Source organism: Eubalaena glacialis, chromosome 5 (assembly GCF_028564815.1).
Source record: "Eubalaena glacialis isolate mEubGla1 chromosome 5, mEubGla1.1.hap2.+ XY, whole genome shotgun sequence".
Classification (NCBI taxonomy): domain Eukaryota; kingdom Metazoa; phylum Chordata; class Mammalia; order Artiodactyla; family Balaenidae; genus Eubalaena; species Eubalaena glacialis.
The window spans coordinates 54459971-54468453 of NC_083720.1; the positions used below are offsets into that span (position 1 = coordinate 54459971).

At 38.7% G+C, this 8483-nt stretch overlaps 1 pseudogene; it reads right to left on the reverse strand.

Moving 5' to 3' along the window:
* Nucleotides 1-2680: 2680 nt before the first annotated feature.
* Nucleotides 2681-3216, reverse strand: LOC133091772 (nucleolar protein 56-like; annotated as a pseudogene).
* Between the last annotated feature and the right edge of the window lie 5267 nt (nucleotides 3217-8483).

Sequence of the window (8483 nt, forward strand, 5' to 3'; positions counted from 1 at the left end):
GTCTCATTAAGATGAAGTCATCTATCTGTGAGATTTCCACTCTGTCCACTTTCCCTTGCACTATTTGTTATAGGACAGTAGTGTTATCATAGGCCTCTGGCAGTAAAGGTATACTATAATCTGTTTTAAATGAATACTTAGAAATACTATTTCTAATCTTCTTTCTTGATAGGGAGGGAAAAGAATATATTTGCAAGATCACTGATTGCATACTATATCCTGAAGCTGTATTAAGATGATCTAGCAAAGATTCCTCATTCCACACAACTGCAATTGGGATTGCTATGTGGTTGACATGGCAGGGGTCAATGCCATCCTCCAGAATCCATCTGGCATTTTTAGAGACATGAATAAAGTGGAGATATAATGGGCATCACCACCCCAAGAATAACATTAACCTCTTACATTCCCTCCAAGATAAGATATTGTTTTAAATTTTTCTATTTTGGCTGGGGGAGGGGTGCTTTAGAAGGCTACCACTTGACCTTCTCACTATGATAGTTCTTACCTCACAGGATAAGGAGTCAAAGTGGGACCTGCCAACTACCAAGTATATCCATTAGATTTTAAATTTGGGGACATATTATATTATTTGGGGGTAGGAAAATTACTACTAAGTGTGTTCATGAATGAAGTGGATCCACCATGAGCCAGACTCGGCCAAGATTCCATTTATTGCCTGGCCTCCGTAAACCCCACTCTAACAAAAGGGCTTGATAATGCTTTGAGTCCTTTGTTGTCAAGGCCAGTTTGGACCTTGTGTCTCCAATATCTTGTGGGTATTCTGCTTTCCCTACTGTATGCTCCTGAAGTCAATGGCTATGGGTTCCTTTGAATAAGAAACAGGGAATAATGGCTGCATATCCTTGCCATAGTGTTGCAAGGTTCTTCCTTCTGAAAACTTGACAGCTTCAGTATGTGGGTCTGGGTCTGAAAATTGGCTTGAATTCAGAAATCAGGCAAGGTGTTACAACTTTTTATTGGGGTGACCACTCTTAGATTCCTGATCATCAGTCCTTATTTTATTCTGTTTGCATAGATTGAGAAACACTCTCAATACCTCTGTTTTGCTCATAGGGACAATATGTTCTATTACCCAAATCCATAGCTCTCCATATTTTATATGGAATCCCTACTGGTACAGCAAACTTGTTGAGGATAAATATTCAACTTTCTTAACCTTCTTTGGGTTTCTGCTATTTTTATGATTAAATTTGATTTTCCTGTCCCCTGGCTGTATAAGATCAGAGTCTCTTTATATATTGTCAAGGAGGACCTCTTTGAATTTATTTGTTCAGTCTTTCAATTTTTTTCTCCAAATCATCAATTTCTCTCAAAATAGTAATCCATTTCCTTTGCCTTTATAAATACTATTTTGATGTGCCTTTTAATTGCCTGATACATTACTTCCATCAGTGCCTCCCCTTCCAGCACATACCAGTTCCTAACAGTAAAAGTTTTAACAAATTTCACTGTGGCTGCATGCCGAGAGTTATCAGTGCTCTGTCTGCTGCCAATAGGTGATCCAGTCTGTTTCCTTGGACCACTTCTAGCATTATTGTGTTTTCCAGCTTCTGAGACAGAGATTTGTGTACAGGGTAGTACCCTTGGGATCAATATCTGTGACAAAGCGAAGAGTACAGGAAAGGGTAGAGGGAGACCTTAGGCTATGTTGGAGTAACAGCTATGATGAACTCTGGAGCTGGGAGGGCGCTGCAGAGTTGTCTCCTCATTGGACATGGGGTGCCTCTGAAAAGGGTGTGTTACCTAAAAGAAGTTGGCTGTCTTAACAGACTGGTGGTTGCCAAGGGGGAGGGGCTTGGGGAGGGGTGGAGTGGGAGATCGGGGTTAGCAGATGTATGCTTTTATATATATGGAATGGGTAAACAAGGTCCTACTGTATAGCACAGAGACCTATATTCAATATCCTATGATAAACCATAATGGAAAAGAATATTTAAAAAAATATATATATATATATATGTATAACTGAATCACTTTGCTGCACAGCAGTAATTAACACAACATTGCAAATCAACTATACTTCAAAAAAAAAGTTTGCTCTCTTTATCCTAGGGCACTTGTTGGGAGACAGGAATCACCTAACAAGTTAAAATCTCCAGCAGGCAGAAAGAGGGATACTTAGTCTCAAAGCCCAGGCACATGCACGTTTGCGTATCTGAGTCCCTGCGTGAGTGCCTGTGTGCGTAGTGCGTGCCTGTGTGCGTAGTGCGTGCCTGTGTGCGTAGTGCGTGCATGTGTACGTAAGGAAGGTGATGTCGACGATGAGCCTCCGCTACACAGGCTTCTCCTTCGGTAAGTAGAGTCCGTAATGATAAAGCCCTTTGTTAGTTTTCACTCTGACTTGCTTTCTTTTCTAAAAACTAACCCTCCTACTTACGTTGAGACAAACTAGGTAATTGTAGAAAGAATTTTAGAGAATTAAAGAAGGGTAGTTCAGTTTACCTGAGGTTTTGCACAGCTTTTTGAGGTAGTGGTGTCCGTTCTCATTTGAGTACATGTCAGAATGTAGACAAGGACAAGGATAAGGATAAGTTTCTCTCGATATTTTGTAAGGTGTCTTTTTTTTTTCCCCTCGTGAATTTGCTTTTGTTTTTATTGGACTATAGGGGATGGGTTGGGAAATATCTCCGAAAGTTATGCCCCACCAGGGAAATGTCTATTTCTCGTTTTCCTGGGATAGCTTTCGGAGCGTTTTCTTTTTCTGGGAGCCGCTGCTCTTGCTGGCAGCAGCCTCTTCAGGTCCACTGCTGAGTGGCTCCTCCTTGGAAGAGAATTTCCTCTTTTTCTTGGGGCAGTCTTGTTTCCTGACTCTTCCGGGTCACTAACGGGTTCCTCTTTGGGGAAATATTTCTTCCTCTTGGGAAGACTTCCAATTGCAGCTGTCTCTTCAAGATCACTACTTACCAGCTCCTCCTTGGAAAAAGATTTCTTTTTCTTGGGTTTGGAGGAGACAGATGGGTCTTCCATTCCATTCTCCTAAGGAGCCTCCTGGGGCTTTTGCTTTTTCTTGTTTTGGGGTCTTTCACTTGTCTCCCCACTCTCCTCCAGAGTACTCCTGATGTTTTCTGAAGATGGCAGGGCAATTGCAGCCAGCCGTTTCTTTTCCTTCTTCAAGCGTTTCTTCTCCTGTTTCTCCAGCTTCCTAGTAATCTCAGCAGCCACTTCCTCTGCCTGAACCATTGCCTCCTTCATGACACCCATATTCTTTTGTGGAATCTCTCCAGTCTCATAGAAGGACAACCACTCCTCAACTTGTCTTGAAGCTTCTCCCCAGATACACTGGTGGGTACCTCAGAGAAGCAATCAGTTTGTGAGGCAAGACTGCATTTGTTTGCCAGGTATTGGGAGATGCGACCTTTGTTCTTGGCAGCTGCTGGGCCAATGAAGGTAGCATGGAAAATGGGTCCATATTTTGGGGTGTTATCCCTTGTCTCCAGGGCTCCGGAAACTTTGTTGCTTTGCTGGGCCTAGGGAATCACTCAGACACCAGGTCTGGCCATCACTAGGGTTACTTTTAAAATATAACTCCATAAAATATTTTATTTGAAACTTTGTGAATCTCTAGAAGATGACAAATACTCATATTTAAATGTAAGTACAGATGCTCATTCCAAATTAATCTAGAAACACTCTTAGCTCTTGTGTCTCAGGTCCTTTCATTTCGTAGGCACTCCTAAGCTCTGACTGAATATAGACTAAGGTACTGGCAGTGAGGTGCGGAGGATACTATCTTCTGTTACCTTTATTCTGTAAACAACATGAGATTTTAAGATGGCTTATTTTACAGGTATTTGCTGAAATAACAGCAGGACATTATACCTACACCCTCTGAGTACTTTTCTGATGCTTGGAGTTTGTGGATATAGGACAGCATACATGGCATTATCCTTAGAAATAATGTAGATAACACAGGTGAAAGTGGCTCTAGCCCTTATTTGAGCTAGGCTTGTGTTAAAAGAGGTAAAAGGAAGAGTTTATTCTTTTTTTCTCTTAATGTAGTTAACTTCCAAACTAGTCAAATTCAATGTGAAGATTCACTTGCATTCACTCTCCATGGAAAATGACACTGACTGATTCCCAACTTCCATATGTGGGATTTGAGTAGGTGAACACTTTCATCTCAAGTGCTGCAGTCATATGTATTTGCCCCTGTGAACATCTTTTGGGTTCTGCCATCAAATCAGCAAGTTGCCTTCAATGCCAATGGTGGTATTTTATCATGTTGCTTCCCCACAGTAAATTCCAAACCTTCCCTGGCTTGGCTGTGACCACCTGTTCTCCCACACCTGTTTCAATTTATAAACCATATGCTGTAGTCACAGCTGAGAACTGCTGTAGACATGATGTGATTTCTCATAAATATTTCATAAATTCAAAGTTTCCCGCACTTCAAAATAATTTGAAGACACTGATTTTACTGAAAATCTCACAGAGATTGACATACACTCTTTATTATCATCATTATTTAAGAAAAGAGAGATGAAGTTTACAGCCTTATAAAATAACCTGCATCAGTACTAGAATAGCACTACCTTGGTATTTATGCTTTTAAACAAACACAACTACAGCCTATGGTAAAATAATTCAAGTGCAGTAATTGGTCTGAAATGTACATATGCTCAGGAAATCCAGGGAAACAGATGTTTTCACATTGCATTTCCTACATGGAATAAGAGACACACTTCACAAAACAATCAAATATGCACCAAAAATCCATTTATACTAATTGGCACAATGTTGTCATTAGTATTTTGAGAATGTAAACTAAGTGAATTTTTGCAAATCATACTTTGTAAGTAAAAAAACCTAAAATTAAGCTTGCTTAAATAATAAAGAAAATTGTCTGGCTTATTAACTGAACAGATAAGAGATCTGTTGAATTTCAGGCTTGGATTGATTCAAGAATAAAAGAACTGTGGCCAGGACTCTGCTTTCCTATCTCCTCTTCTCAGCTTTGTTTTTACAGGACAGTCCTACCTTTATTTTTAGAGAATGTATGCTATTGTTTCCTCAGCCTTCATTCTTTCCTGTTTAAGTCAAGTGCAAAAGAGTTTCATATGGTAGCACTATAAAACAAACAAAAAACAGTAAAAACCAAGACAATGACGAAGAAAAAAACTCCTTTCTCTCCAGAAGTCTCAATAAACATTTTCTCTCATCTCATTTATTATAATCTAAATGACCATTTATGAAAGAAATATTTTGAACTAAGGAATGAAGCCAATCAGGATCTAGCACTAGGAATTCATCCCTCTGAGACCACATTCTTGATAATAGGGAAGAGGCGAATTTCCCAATTGAGGATCAATGTCCTTTTTTAGGGAGAGGGAGGATGCATGTGAAAGAAGTCAATTTGTATTTGCATCTGTCTGTATGTATACCTATAGATGTATACATACACACACAAATTTGGGATGATGCTGTATTTTTCTGTCTTGCTATTTAGACTTGGAATTTTATCACAAATGTTTTTTCCATCTCAATACATAGTCTACAGAAATGTCAGACTTTCAAAAGAAGTGAAGAGCAGGGATTGTTGCTAAGTTGATCACTCTTGCATCAATGGATAAATAATATAGAACATTTTGATCCCATTTGCCTAGAAATTTTTGAAGAGACATGATGGTAAACAGTTCAGCCAAACAGTTCAGCCAAACAGGTTGTGTAGACATATTTCTTAATGAGAAAAGACTTGACCAGAATAAATGTAATAGCAATATAGTGCTTACATTTTTCCTTCATTGTGGTACATCTTTAGAGGATAAATTTCTCTTTTATGGCAGAAATACAGTTCATATTATTCCTTTCTGATTTACTTCTTTACTTGCTTTATTTCTTTATTTGACCACAATTCTTTTATTCTTGAACTACCCTGTCCTGAAATTAGACGGATCTACCTCTTGTCTGTTCAGGTACTTTATTATTTAAGCCAGTTTTATTTGAGGTTTCTGTTACTTGCAAAGCATGATTTGTAAATGATTTCAGTTCATTTAAATTCTTATAAATGAAAAACTGTCCTCTGAGTAATGTTTATCACCATGGCAATGATGGGCCAAACAGAGGCCCATTATGCAAGTTTTGTGTCTTTTAGCAGGTAGACATAATCATGGAATATTGGTTTTGGAAAGTTTCCTCAGAGATCATCTGGGGATGGGGACCCATATCTAGCTCCTTGCCAGCCATATCTGGTCTTGCTAATTCCTTCACATGTCTCATTCACATATTGCCTATGGCTGCTTTCATACTGCAAAGGCAGACATGACTAATTCTCACTGCAAATTCAAAAATATTTACTAACTGGCTCTTTTCAGAAAATGTTTGCCGACACCTGCTCAAGGTTATGGGTGGCAAACAGATTTTCTATTACTTGATATCTTGAGTAAACTGACAGTAATTTCCTTTAGGGATATTTGGAGGATTGGGGAGGAGCATGAGCAAGGACTGCTGACGTCTGCTTTGGGTTTCTGAGGGGCCAGTGTTTATACGTATCTTAGTACTTGGCAAACATCCTCAGTATAAAAATAAAGGAGAAAATGGTTGTATTCAAGGAATGCTGTTCTAAGAGATGGGGAATTAGTTTCTACCTATTACTAACTGTGTCTTTGGGAAACTCTGTGTCTTAGTCAATATCTGCCCTCTCCAAAAGTACATAACAATGCCTAGCCTAATTATGTCTTAGAGAGGCTGGCACATGTGAAAACACATGTGGGAATGCTTTTTATATTATTGGACTAAGAGAAATACTAATAATTACTTTATCATAATGCTTTGTTGGAAATGTCCATAAATAATGTCTGCATACCAGGGCACTTCTGACTATATGTTATTTATGGGATTTATAATCTTTGTTGTAGAATTATTGTATCTGTCTATCTGTATATAATCTTTGTTGTAGAATTATTATACAATATACACACGTGTGTATGTGTGTGTATGTGTATATACATATATGCACATTCAGTATCATTATACTATATATATTCTCATTTGGTGTATTTAAACCCAAGTAATCTGGTACTGAAGTCTCAGTTCTCCTTTGTGCAATACCACCTTTTGAAGTGTGGTACCATAGCTGGGTACCTTAGGATGAGACACATGTGCATAAGAGAAATAGGCATGGGAATATCAAACCCTGGGCTTGAGACAGACCCAGGCCCAAGTGCTTTAACTGGCACAGTGATGAAGCTTGCTCCCATATTGCCATGAAGAGTTTCAACTTACACTGAAGTGATGAGTTGGGAATGGTGGCAGTGAGCCTAGCGAGCTACTCTTCACCTGATAATGTATGAAGTGGTGAGGGATGGAATTTGGACGGCCCATTGTCAGCAGGATTGTGAGAAAAGGTGGCAAAAATTTTAGAAAATATATAATATCACAGTTGCAGTTTCAAATATTTCATATCTTCTATTTGTGACATTACCATTCCACAGTTGGTCACCATGTTGTACCAAAAATATTTCCTTTATCCCAACTTCCCCTTGTAGTCCATACTGTTATATTACCTCAAGAATCTGCTCATTTGTCTTAAGCACTGCTTACCTTGACTTTAATAATACTTTTTCCCACAACTTTAAAAAGTATATATACATGTTATGGAAAACTGAGAAGCACAAGAAGCCAAGAACACAAAATCATCCATGATTACAAGCAGTCTATATTTTGATGTATTTGTCTAGTCGCTAATGGTATCTCTATATTTTCATGTGGTCCTTTGGTGTGTATACACAATACACAGTGAAGCATACATTTTTTATATGATAGTGCAGTATATATAATGATTTTTTTTCACATCATGAATATTTACCAATGCAAAGTCCCAAAGTCATGAGTAGTTTGATTATCAAGAATACACTACATGGGGCTTCCCTGGTGGCTCAGTGGTTAAGAATCTGCCTGCCAAAGCAGGGGACACGGGTTCAAGCCCTGGTCCGGGAAGATCCCACATGCTGCGGAGCCACTAAGCCCGTGCGCCACAGCTACTGAGTCTGTGCTCTGGAGCTCGCGATCCACAGCTACTGAAGTCTGTGTGCCTAGAGCCCGTGCTCTGCAACAAAAGAAGCCACTGCAATGAGAAACCCGCGCACCGCAACGAAGAGTAGCCCCTGCTCGCTGCAACTAGAGAAAGCCCATGCGCAGCAACGAACACCCAACACAGCCAAAAATAAACAAAATAAAATAAAAAATTAATTAATTAAAAATAAAAAAAAGAATACACTACACTATAACAGTCAGAAAAGAAATATAATCCAGCCTTTTTGGGAGAAAATTTGCTTAAAAGACAAAATGATAACAGACCTCTGGATAGATTTTGGCTAAGTTACAATTAAAATACTGTATTCTCTTAATGTGCAATTTAAAATGAGACCCAGAGCAATAAAGTCCAATAAGCATAATGCTTCTAGATGTTTCTAAAATTCATACTATTCAAATACTAGTGAGAGATATGTTGCCATTTAATT